This window comes from Solea solea, chromosome 16, assembly GCF_958295425.1.
Source record: "Solea solea chromosome 16, fSolSol10.1, whole genome shotgun sequence".
Taxonomy (NCBI): Eukaryota; Metazoa; Chordata; class Actinopteri; order Pleuronectiformes; family Soleidae; genus Solea; species Solea solea.
The window spans coordinates 14,766,813-14,780,192 of record NC_081149.1 but is presented as its reverse complement, the minus strand read 5'-3'; the positions used below and the strand labels follow the sequence as shown (position 1 = coordinate 14,780,192).

The 13,380-nt window shown below is 42.6% G+C and overlaps 1 protein-coding gene across 2 annotated transcripts in view; it reads right to left on the bottom strand.

The window, feature by feature from the left end:
• The window catches only part of LOC131475064 (mitochondrial import inner membrane translocase subunit tim16-like), a 103,430-nt gene that overhangs the window by 51,443 nt on the left and 38,607 nt on the right, over positions 1 to 13,380 (bottom strand). The gene's annotated exons all lie outside the window — the stretch shown is intronic.

The following is a 13,380-nucleotide window of genomic DNA, read 5'->3' as shown; positions in this document are numbered from 1 at the left end:
TGTGGACAGTTGTGCAGCATCAGTGTATACAAGTGTATAATGATTGTTTATGGGAACATTTGAGGTGCAAAACCTCCCAACAACTCGACCGTAAGGAAAAGATTATAGCCTAATCAAAATTTAGCCTGAAGTTACTAAACGAAAACCAACAGTTTGAAAAAACTTAAATATGTTGCACAAATAAAAGAAACAATGCTCCCACTGTATAAAAAGATAATAAGATTTGTGCTCTCAGGTGGCAAGAGGTATGGGACTCTGGCAGCAGGGAGCTGGAGGTAAAATGGAAATAAATATAATAATGAAAACACTCAGGTTTAGGTAGTAAGTGGAATTAATCATTTACAAATGACTCACTGCTCTACGCATTTTTGCAAAACCTGTTCAATAAAAAAGGCTGACCACCCCTGTGTTTTATAGGTGGGATAGTGGCAAGGAATTTATGCTGCAGGCATGCACGCCCACACCCACGTCCACAAACAAACACGCATACACACATACATTCACCAATAGCCGGGAGCTATTGTACAAGGTCCCATGCTAACAACACAAACACATAAAACAGCACCATTCTTGTCACGCTGGCCCAATTACACCAATTTGTTCAAAACAAATAAAATCCTGGTGAAAAGAGAAAAAAATGAAGGTGAAATTAACTTCACATTCTTAATGTCCATGTGTATTGAATTTTTGAACGTTTATTAGCCCAGTGCACCCCCCTTTTTATTTTAAAGAGAAATGAGTCAAATAAATTAAGTTTCTCATTTGGCAAATTTGAAAAAAAAGGAAGGCCAATAAAAGAGACTTAATTGCGAGCATATGTGAGCTTAATAGATAAGACCTGCAAAATGTATCAAGTAAATGAATGCCTCCAGCTAAAAGCACATGCACGTGTTTCTTTCCTCTCGCACCAAGCATTTGCAAATGTTCATGTACTGTACGTGAACGAAAAAGAAAGGGAGAATAGTGGGCGCGTGTGTGTGTGTGTGTGTGTGTTTCTGTTCTGTTTCCTTTCCATCCATACAACAGTCTCTCTTTTCTTCCCCCGGTGTTGAGAGAAACCTGGTCCTTCCTGGATGACAGCCAACTTTAACACTCACACTTAGTCTGCACTACTCAATGGGCCCTATTGTAGTGTCAAGGGACCTATTTTCCCCTCATGTAACCACCAGGAAAAAAAAACATGAATTATCACCAAAGGTTTCTTGGTTTCTCTCTTTGTTCTTTTAATGTTTCTAAAATGTTTCCAAATTCAGGGTTGCGAGAGGGCTGAGGACAATGTGTTGAAGCGTCTCAATCTTTTACCAAAATCGTTCTCTCTCTCTTTCTCCCTCTTTCCTCCTGTTCCTCTGTTTTCCACCTTCCAAATAGCTCTACTGCCCACACAGCACAGCTGACCTTCCAGTAACCTCAAACCATCTCTCCAACCTCAGCGAACAGTCAGCACTTGAGGGCACGAAATTAACTTCCAAAAAAGTCTAGCTTTATAGTATAAAAAGTGCAGGTGACCCTGACTGTATCATGAAACTGTTTTACTCCTATAATATTTCATTATTCTTGAGCTTTACCTGCTTTCTGTGATGTCTGCTACACACGCGTTAATCAGAAAGCACGTACAAATTAGTACTACTAATTAGTAATACTAATTTTAGCGATAGAGAGTAAAGTAGCAGAGAAGGAAAAGGAGGGCTTTGTAGAGAAAACACACCACCACTTTGGAACCAGGTTTTCTGGCTTCACGTTTTGGCCTCTGTTCACTTCCTTGCACTGCTCACCACAATCCTCCTGGCTCACATCATCCACTTTCCCTCCCTTAAAATCTTCCAAAAAGCAGATGGGGGGGTGTTGTGCCACCAGCCTGTCTCGTGTCATACAGCTGCCTGTCTATGCCAGTAGATGGCCCAGATGCTGCTCGACCGAAGAAACACAACCAGGGGAAAGATGAGAAGGGAGAAAGAAACGAGAAACAGAAGATTTTGACTTTGGTTGGTTCTTGGCAACACGTTAGCAGACACATGCAAGTCATTTCATGTGCAGTTTGGTTGCTTATTACAAATAAAAACAAATGGCAACTTGATTTCCCATGTCCAGGTGTTCAGTTCTTTACTAAGTATGCCATTGGTGTTATTTCCCGTCTTTTCTCTCTTTCGCGAAAAAAATTAGCTGGTATTCCTGGGATTTTTTAACCCAGGAGAAGCTGCTAAAAAAAAAAAGGCAATAAGCAAATACATGAAGTGCCAGGGGTTGTCCAACAACTTTGCCTTATTTACTTAAATCGTTCTTTAAATTGATCATTTAGACGATCCAGCAGATCAAATTATTGAATTATTTAAAAAAAAAACATGCTAATGGATAGAAAGTGAATGCACACCGTAGCATTGCACACGAAATGGGTCATCGGTGGCAAAAAAAATAAAGCCTTACGTTCCCAGACGGTTAAGAGCTAAAGCTGATAAAGACCTGCATGCATTGCAGCGTCATTTGACCCAGGAATGAATGCTGATTAAACACATGGTTAAAAACCTCCTGGGATGGGATTAAATGGATTTATTGAACAGTGAGAGTGTTTGTGTGTGTGTGTGTGTGTAAGTGTGTACAACAGTACAGAGTGGCAGGCAAGTAATGTATACGAGGAGTTTATTTGGGTTGCAAAGTATATCATATGTTAACCTGTAATTCCCTTACCTATGCTATGGATATGGGCTAAGACTGTAACTCTGTAGTTGTCAGTATAAATTCAACAGCATCTTAAAATGTATTTTTCATCTAAAAGCAAAAGTAAATGATCACATCTGAAGAACTTAGTTAAGTCTATAACGTATAAGACGTAGATGGATAGCTCAGTTTATAGTGTTTTGAGGTTTTTCCATTTCCTTTAGAGTCCTGTAGCTGCTCACATGTGTAAGATTACAAACCGACATGTACAATAAAGGAAGTCTTCTTCTCTGACAAAACTTTGTCCAAAAAACTTCTACTGCACTAAAATAAGCCATTGTTACAATGGCTACAGCGGTGTTTACAGCTGATTAGCAAGCCTTTCGGTAAGGGATGTAGCATTTCCGATACTCCTTCGTAGTAGATTTAATACATTTAAAGAATTAAAATAAGCACTGTGACAATATACACTATGACATAAATAATATTTTGGACGATGTAGCATACAAACCCATTCTGGTAGACCCATACATTATGTCAATGGACCAGTACACAGTACAAAACTGGACTTAGTGCCTCAAAACGCCTGAGATTGCTGCTTTTGTTTTAAAACAGAACAGGGTGTTAAGAATCAAGGTGTTCTGAATCAACCATTAATATGGAAACAAAATGTGGAGGGAGATGATCCAACCACTGCTGCAATATCAGATTGGAAGCATGGAAAGAATTAGATGGAATTAAAGAGGTGGAGCAATGATATAAAACTGGAGGAAGAGGGAGGAGGAGGAGGAGGAGGAGGAGGAGGGGTGCTATTAATGGTTCAGTCCAAGCATGGCCACATGCACTATAAAGGTTTAACCGTCTTTGGAAGTGTACTGAGGAGAGGTACTAAGGGTGGAGGTGGGTGTGCTTGGTGTGTGTGTGTGCATGTGCCCGTGCGTGAGCATGCCTCCAACAGACAGCATTGGAATTAAAGAGCACCTAAACAGAACCGCCTGTCACCACTGGAAAGCAACCCAAGTGTGCTTCTCATTTCAAAGGAATGGAGGGGAAAGAGGGTGGGGGAATTTTATTTAGTAGAAAAAGAACAAGCGAATGAGTAATATGGTATTAATGAAGAAGAGATGAGGCCATAATGGACAGAGAGGAGGTTGCTGAGGGTGAAGAAGAAGTGCAGATAGGGGGTGAAATACTCACATCTGAGTAAAAAAAAAAAAAAAACATAATCACACATGCCAGAGGAGTCTGTCAAAAACTCAATACGACTGGCAGATAGCACTGTTAGCTTAGGCATACAGCTATCGTTTTAAACTAATCAGAGCCATTTATTCCAGAATAAGCACATGTTTATTACTCTCTCGCATTTTATTTGGCCTTTTCGGAATCAGAAGAGAAATAGCTTCATAGCAAATTACTATTTGGATGGAAAGTTACAATTCATTGATGAGAAACATTAAACTTCTCAAGTCAGTGATTAAGGCCCTGAATTGTGGAGTAAACAGGCCTCACTGGAACAAGTGCAGAGAAGTCTGGATGTCAGAGAGTAAGCCCCGAGCAAAGGCTGCTTCCCTCGAACGACCTTTGACAGAAAACAGCTGTGATGTGATGAAGAGAGGTGATGAAGGTCTGAGCAGCTAGTCCATGGGGGCAGTAGCTAGAAACACCAGAGCCAAGTGTAAATCCGTATCGCCACCGCCAGTTAAAGTTGCCTTGCCACACTAGTGACTGGCTTTGTGCAATTTCTTTATAGTGACAAATCCAAAACCTCAACACGCTCATCATCTCTGGGAGAACAAGAGGAAAACAAGACAAGAGACCTGAAGAGCTGTCACCTAAAATCATCCTCTCATCATTTTTTGATGTTTCTTTTAATAATGTACTCGAATCAGAATCTCAAAACACACAACATAGTGTTTAAACACTCATTAATTCACCAATGAATGAAGGAAAAAGTGAAGGGCACTGTTCTGCTTATGTTGCAAGAAGAAACAAAGACTGTCACTTTAAACGAGGTTAAAGTAAGGGATCTATGGTTGTGTGTAATAAACTGGTGAAGTCATTTATTAAGAGTTCAGTTCAAGTGAGCAGCTGTTCAGTCTGGGCATGCCATGGAGTATTATTAAGCATTATTTCCTGTATATATGAAGTTAAGTGCAGCAGCTCCCTACTGTTGTAAAATTGTACCCACTGCAGTTAAATCTTAGAAACATGAAAATGGCCAAAACACTATAAAAGTGTGGAAATGGGGAAACGACAGTTTCTGGATCGTGATTGAAATATTCTAACAGTAGTCATAAAAGGCATTGACACAATCTATTGAAACTGATCTTGAAATGAGAGCTTTTTACATGACGGGAAACCAAAAATACCTCTATATTATTCTTACTTGTGTCATATTTTCCCAAACTGAGAGCGCAACCTACTTAAAAACAGGTGATGGCAGTGTTAACCGCCTGACATAACTTCAGGGTAGCACAACAGCTACAGCCCTGGGTCAGGCGTCTGATGCATTCTCTTTCTGAGACAACAGCAGACATTCATCAGACGACGCTGTGTACACATCCGGCGCTAACTTTCAAACTCTCCTTGCATCAGAACTGTTCTGTGTATACACATCTGCAAATTCCACATTGTTTGTGGCTGGAGCTCCTGTGAAAGCCTAAACTCAGCCCAGCTATGCTGTAACGTGGGTGGGCATATTATGCGTACGGGTAAGTAAAGAAGAAGAAGAAGAAGAAGAAGAAGAAAAAAAAAGGTCCCACTAGAATTGGAAGCACGCCGATGCAAAAAGGAACGCCTTGCGATTCTGCATTAATGAAATGCACTTGATCTGAATCACTCGCACACCAGTGAAGAAACTTGTGTGTGCTTACAAATGTGGGGAGTGGAGGGTGGTGACAGGTACGGATAGTGTTCCGGTAATCCTTACATCATAGTAGGTTGCTCATGCAGCCTTCACGGTAGACATTATTTACATACATTTCTTGAAGGATAGGAACCCCTCCCTACATGTGTGTATGTTCCGCAGTTATTTGCATTTCCCAAACCCTTCTTTTGAGGTACTAAGCACAGTGGTTGAGCTCCTAAAGAGTAGGACTAAACACATTGCAGTTAGCTGATTGGCAATAAGCGTTATAACATGCAGTGACATGGTCAATTTGATATAAATCCCCTTTTTTCCAGTAGGCCCAGTGCCTGGAATACTCAATAACTTGCAGTTATTGAATGAGGTTTGCCAGATGTTTTAATTAAACAGGTTGATGATGCATCGTTGTAGCCCCGACACAAGCCAGATTACTTTGTACCATTCCAAATCTCACCGTGGCATGCTAAAGTGCACTGTACCGCTTGGTGGAAATACTGTAAGGCTTTTGTGTGTCTTCATGAAGAGTCTTCATAAATTACAACAACAACAAAAACGTTCAACGGAACCGTGCATATGTTCCAGCACAAAGCCTGGCTTTAGTAATCCACATCAGTCACACTAATTCCATCTCAAACATCCTGCTGGCACAGGGCTGAGGCCACCCAACCTTTGACCCTTGTATGTGAACTCTAACCCTCCAGGAATGGACCATCAACATCCGGCCCACAAACACCTGTTTGTTCCTCGCAGTTAATAACACTAAGAGGGAGGGGTATGTGTTTGGGATTGAGTCATTAGACTCAAACACACAAAGTGCTGATCTGCTAATCCTGTCCACAGGGAGGGTCTGGACAGTCACAAGTGTCTGGGTGCTGATTAGCAGTGAGCTGCCTATGAGTAGCAGAGCAGGATAAGGCTGATTTTCTGTGGGTGTTGTTGGGGTTATGAGGGGAGCTGGTTAGCATAGCCCAACCAGTCGTGGCGGAACAGTAACATATTCGCACAAACCTGGTAATATTTGTGAGGCAAGAGCAAATCATGCTTGGATCAAGCAAAAAAAAAAAAGACAATAAAAATTGATCTTGTTTAAAAAAATGCAAAAGCTGTCATCTCACATGCATTTCAAAAGTTAGGAATTGTTGTGCACGGTAACTCAGCATTACTTTGCTTAGTAATTGTAATGTAATTTCACTTTTGTAAATGACAGTCCTGTATACTACTAGGTAAAATACTGATAGGCAAAGTACTGATGGTCTGTCTGTGCAGGCTGGTCTTCATGCTCGGCAAAGCAAGTCAGCCTAAAGATGTGCAGTATTTTGGCAAATCACGGCAAGTCATTTTAAGAATACAAATCTTGTATTTCAAGAGCGAAAACACACAAAACCATGCTTTAAGTATGGCCTAAGATCTCTCACTGTATGTTCTCCCACAGCCACCGCTGACCTCTGATCCAGTCCAGTCCAGTTGCAGTGACAGATGCCAGAGGCCACTTGCAGCCCACAACTGTCCCAGGCTTGGCCAGGGTCGCAGAGACCTTTTCTTGGACAGAGGGTGGTGTGGCGAGCTGGGTGGTGCTACAATCATTACAGCACAGTGAGAAACTAGCCACCACACAAGACAAACACACAGGGCCATTCGTTGGGCAGACTGACGCCACGTGCCGGTGTGGGTGCCTGCCAGCCCGGGCTGTGGCCTGGGGGTGTGGACACAGAGGCCGTGCACCCTGGTGGGCACCCCATGTCGATGGGTTCACCCCAGTGGAAAGTCTGCATCAGCCTGCATGGAGCCCAGTGTGGCTATGAGAAGGTATCCATCCACCAGACCCCCCCACTAATGTAGCCAACACTTCCCAAGTGACCACAAGCTAAATGTATCCTCCAGGCACAGCAGAAAATAGCATAACTGTGGAGAGGGAGACATAGAAATGAAGGGAGTGGGGAGAAGGAGGGGGGTTGATAAAAAAAAAGACATAAAAGTAGAGGGTTGAGAAGTAGAAGGACGAGGTAATATGGATGAAATAAGGGCTGTTATTATGGTGTGACCAAAACAATACACGGCTTAATTAAACAAAGACATAAATACTGATAACAAAATAAGGAGGAAGTCGTGAAGGGACTAAGCAAGATTATGAAGGTGGGGTGTGTGGATGGGGTCTAAATGATGGATGGAGCATGATGGCAAAAACTGAAATGAAGAGAAAATGGGGGTCTTTACAGTTCAACCACCACATATTTTCCATCATAAGAGATGTAATTTACACAAACCCACTAAAGGTCAGGAGCAAAGCGTGCAGTGCCAACTCTTTCCCAGCAGCCAACATGTCTCCCACCCCATTTCTCTTTCTGTCTGTCTCTCTATCCTTCTGTCCCCATCGTTGTCAGTTGGTCTGTCTTCCTTCGTCTCCCCAAGCATCCCATCCTGCCCACATTTTCATGGGACTTAGTCCAGTCATCATGGCGGACTTTAGGGGAAGGAGATGCTTGAGCATGTTTGTGCTATTCCAAGACAATATGTCTGCAGGATGTGGTTGCCAAGCATGGGTGATCCACTCCTGTTGTATCCCCATTATAGTATTTTCAAGACACATGACAGGAGATGAGAAGAGAGGAGATTAAGTGTAACAGCACAGGATGCATTTTGTTTTTTTAATTCTTACTTCAGTAATGCAAAAATTACATTCATTGATTTTGAGACTTAAGAGCACATTAATTGTTGAGTTGAGAAAGTAGGGAGGATTTGAACTCCTTGACCTAAAGACTAGCAGCGCCTGTAAACCTGGGTAAGTGAGTGAAGCAGGGTCCAAGTGGAGCAAAGACGGCTTTACAAAGAGCAAGACTATGTCTGTGTGGCTGCAAAATATCCCATTTGCACAACAGCACAGGATGAGGCAGAATTTGCAGCACAGTAAAAGACTTTGTGCTCGTTTCATCAATCGATAGAAAAACAAAAGTTAGAAAGTCAAAGAACAATGTGTGGAGTTAAAAAGGAAAAGCTAGTGACATTATCACAGAATGAGGACAAATGCTGCTTTTAATAGGAACATGATGTCTCCCAACAAGGAACTGGGCAACAGAGGATCATTTCTGAAGGCCAACTAGTTGAACGAGGTTAGTTAATCCTAACTCAGTTTAGAGTAAAAGAAAAACATAAAAAGAATGACACGGTTGACCGAATTTGCTGCGTGCTTATGCCTCTGTGTTAGTTTGCACAGTAGTTAGCTTGTAGCTAAGTGTGGAAAGGTGCACATCCTGCCAGCTCACAGCTGTGAGTCCCCCCTCGGCTTCACAGCAGCAGTGGACCGTGGATGGACCATGATGGCCAGGATGTGGGGAGAACAGTTAAGAATAATACCGGGCACCTCATTGGCACACGTGTATATAAATTTCTATCCTCAATCATCAATCATGCCAGTGTTGTTTTCAGTCCAGTGCTGATGAAAGGTCTGTCTTCCTTGCACACCACCCAGGCAGGTCACAGTGAAAGGCCCAGCAGCTCGGCAGTTTTGTCCGCTTTGGCCTCTAAAGAACAAGTATTTCCCTCCAAAGGGGGCCTCTCTCTTTCTCCGCACCGGTCCTTTAGTCAAACATGTTTGTCTAAGGTGCTTTGTGAGGCAGTTGCTCTTTCACTCTCTCTCCAAGCACCACGTCTACACAGCTCGTATAAAGCAAAACACAGCGGAAGGGGAAAAACAGCAGGAGATAGTAAACATGTAGGTGCAACACTGGGAAGGCATAGCGGCTTTACAATGTCCATTTTGCAGTGGCAAACCTGCTGTTCCTGACCAATCAGCGAGCGTGACCATGACAGCAAAAACTCATTTAAACTGCAGTGAAATGTAAAGCCACCGACTGTGAAGGTTCTCATTCTTCCAGCCCATAGTCATCTTCAGGATTAAGCTGTAGGCAACAGGACTTGCTTCAGTAAAGTTGAACATGTTTCGCCGTCGTCCAAGAGACTTCCTCAGAGCTGAAGAAGCTTTTTGGATGAGTGGTGCTTTTGCTGCGAAGGTCACATTCACTGATTTGTCAGGAACAACAACTTTGTTGCTGTAGTTTGCCGAGACAAAGAAAGTAAGAAAAAGTAGAATGCATACTGTGTTTTAGATTTAGAACGTTATCTTCTTAAAGTATCAACTATGCCACACTTGAACGCACGGCTGTGCAAAGACACGGATGATTAAGGCGATGTCACTCCACCTGTCTAACACTGCTGAGTGATGATGAATACTGTTTGGTGATGGTCTGAGTGTGCTGAAAAAGGAAAAGAAATGGCAGATGTGTCCAGGCATGTGTGTGTGTCTGTGTGTGTGTGACAGTATGGCATATGAGAAGCCACATGCGTGCATGCAAATGTGACTGCGGGGAGGAATGCAGCTCATGGTTGGGCTGCTGTGTGAAGGCCACCTGTGTCACCTAGTGAACTAGTGAGTGTTCTCAAAGTGAAATCTCGATTTGAACCAATGTAATGTAAATTTAATTGGGGGAGGGGGTTTAAACTAAAAACTAAAAACCTGTTTGACGTCAACATCACACGTCGGAAGACAATGACGATAATTTGTCACCTTGAATTTTCCTGTGACACCAAAGCATCTGAAAAGTGGCATGTGGAAGAACAGTATGTCAGGTTCTCCACCGTAGACGAGAGCGTAAGGAACAAGTCTGTGGACTTTCCTGTTAGATTAGCCGTTAGCTCCACTTGAGTGAAGCGGCAGAAAAGGCAGCACAATAAGTGCTAGCGTGAATAATAGAGGGTGTAATAAAAAATAATGATGATTTTTGTGTGTGTGTGCGTAAAGGGCAGGGAATATCCAAAGGTCTTCTGAGGAATTGCATATTATACTTAAGTAGTGTCTGTACACACTTTATTTTTAAACCCCCAACACACAGTTCACTGAATAACGGACCAGGACAGGAGGCCCAGAACCAGACAGGAACCCCTTCTCAACCATCAAATGTGTTTGCAGCAACAAGGTCCATTTTTTTTGCCAAACACTGCATTTTAATAGGTGCTACTACACCTTCAAATGGCAGATTAAAATGCTTCTCAATCATCTTTTTTTTTGCCTGAGAACAAAAGATGGCAAAGGCACAAAAGAGGGCTTTCATGCACCAACCTTTGCAAAAAAACTCTGCCTCCCACTTGTCCCAAACTCAGTCATCTGCCCCACAAAGCATCCATACAATAGCTGGCTGACTAATTGACCTTGCTGAAATAACGTTAGCCGGCCTCATACCGGGGACCTTGAGTTGATGTTAGAGAAGGTACGTTCACAGAGGTTTCTCTAAAAGAGAACACAGACTAAAGACCAACTGGAGTTCCCCCCTAAGGGTCCTCCACCTTTTTCTTTCCCTCTCCCACTCTTAACTTGTTTTGCACAATGAGGGAATAATTCCCTGCTCGTCCACCACCTCCTCAACTCTCCACCCAATTACATTTTGATGACATTTTTTTTTTTTTTTAATCTGCTTATGTGAAGTGCACTTGCACTGACTCACACACATGCAACCTTTGATGGAAAAGCAGCGAGGACTTGCAGGTGCAGAGCAGCTTTTGTTGTCATAACATTTCCTTAGAGATGAGTGAAATTTGAAATCCTTCAGGGATGCTGTCGGTCCACTCCTTGCTCTTTTCCCCTCTGTTGTCTGGTGCAACACAATATAAACAGTGAGTCACTACCAGTGTACCAAAAGTACACGAATACACAAACATCAGCAGATGATAAGCAGCAGCAGCAGCAGCAGCAGCAGCAGCGGCAGCGTGCCTCAGCACTTTTCCGATTAAACTAACCGTGGCATATTATTCCTGCCTCACTGACACTGACATGTTTCCACAGTGTGGGCAGACAAATAGGACCCACATTGAAAGTGACATCAGCGAAAAGCCTGTATCCCCACCTGCCACTGACAAACGAGCCTCTTTAATAAAGAATTTCCTTCTTTTTTTTCCCTCAAGTTTTCCTTTTCAGACAGTCGGCCTGCCAAAGATGGGCCCGGGACCACTGCTTTCCATTATGGAAACACGATCATAAAATGAGAATACAATGAGCAGACATCCCACCTTGCCTGCTTTCTTGGTTAAACGATAGGAAAAGTCTGCTCATTCGAGCTCAATTTAAAAAAGTCAGACCAGCTACAGTTTGCTACAGTTCCAGATGTCCATGAGTACTCTGCAGATATTAGACAGGCAATTTACACAAGGGAAAAGTCACTGGCTAAGATATCACTTGATTGGTTTTGTTTATACTACTGGCAATCATGGTTGGCTGTGAGCATTCTGACTGTGTCATTTGTCAATGTGTTTTTATGGCTTCATGTGAAATATTCTGCATCAGCATTGACTCACGCTCAAAACTTGGTTAGAGTGGATAGCTGAGTTGGTACTTAAGGATTACAAAGAGTCTGGTAAACCAAAGAAGACGGTAACATAAGGAAAACCTCTTGAACCATCGTCAAGACAGGAAAACGCCAACATGTCATCAGAGAGTCCGCGACAACATTAAATGTACAGTGTGGTAAGTGTCAAGGATGGGAACTATTATGGAAATGAGTGTTCCAGACAGATGAGACCAAACTTAACCTGTACCAGAGTAACAGAAGGCCCCCACGAGCCAACAATACCACCTCATCTGTAAGACATAATAGATGCCATGTTTCGCTTTGGTTTCTTCTGGTCACAGCAGTAGTGGAACTGTACAGAAACACATATTTTACTCATATCAGAAAATCAGTCTGCATTCACCAGGCAGGATCGATGGTGAATTATCTTTCAGAAGAACAATGATTCTAAAGCAAAAAAAAATTATGACATTTAGATTTCATCAGATTGTTCTTATTCATTTAAAGTTGCATTGAAACCGTCTCTGGCAGTTAGTGGTGGCCTCTAAGTCTTTCAAGTTCAAGTTGGTGTTACCTTGAATATGCATGTCAGTATCTAAAATCAAATGTGCAGAGGCACGGAGGCAAAGCAATAAAAAGGCTTTAACCACAATAAAGAAGAGGGCATTTTATGTTGACAAATCATTGCAGGCTACAATTAGCACGAATTTGATCACGTACTGTGTAATTTAGGGTGTCTTTCTGTCTCTGCCTCTACATGGACAACCGCTTCTTGTCTCTGTGCATCAGTAACAGTCTATATTGCTCCCTTTGTACATTTGTAATTCTTTGTAAGTCTATGAGGTGTGCAGTGACAGGGTGCCAATCTGCAGCAGTCCCAGAGGCAGCACTGGGGCCAGGCTGCAGGGCAGCAGTGGGCGGGGTGCAAGGCAGAGGAAACCAACTACTAATGGGAAACACACTTCTCTCCATAGCTCAAATCATTCTTTGTACCACAGCAGAGCGAGGTGGCCGGCATCCAAGAGGTGACTGGCGTGCAGAAGCATGGCATTATTTAAAAAACGGGAGCTCTCGCTACACTACGGATTCTAAACCTCATGAAAGGGACAACCATGAGTCCAATAAAACAAACACACGGGCTGAAAGAGAGTTGTGGAGGAAGACGAGGAGGGAATTTAAGAACAGAAATATACAAAGCCAAAACAAAATGAATATAAAAATGATTGGAAGAACAAAAAGTGGATAGTTATAGAACAGTTATAGGGGTGTATTTTTACACAAGCTACTGTTAGTTTGGAAAATCCCGAACCTGCCTATCCTTTTTGCACCATTACTATTTATTCATCTGCTAGTACTGCATCCAAGTGTTGTGAATAAAAGCCTGTTTATTTAACTTCAGCCCTGCAGCCTCTGCAAACCCAGTCTTCATCACGTCTCCATCAAGTGCTCAGCCACGGGGAGGAAAGTGCTGAAATGGACTTGAGACAGCTCTAACTAGTTTGAAGGCTTTGGTTAGGGCAAAGATCC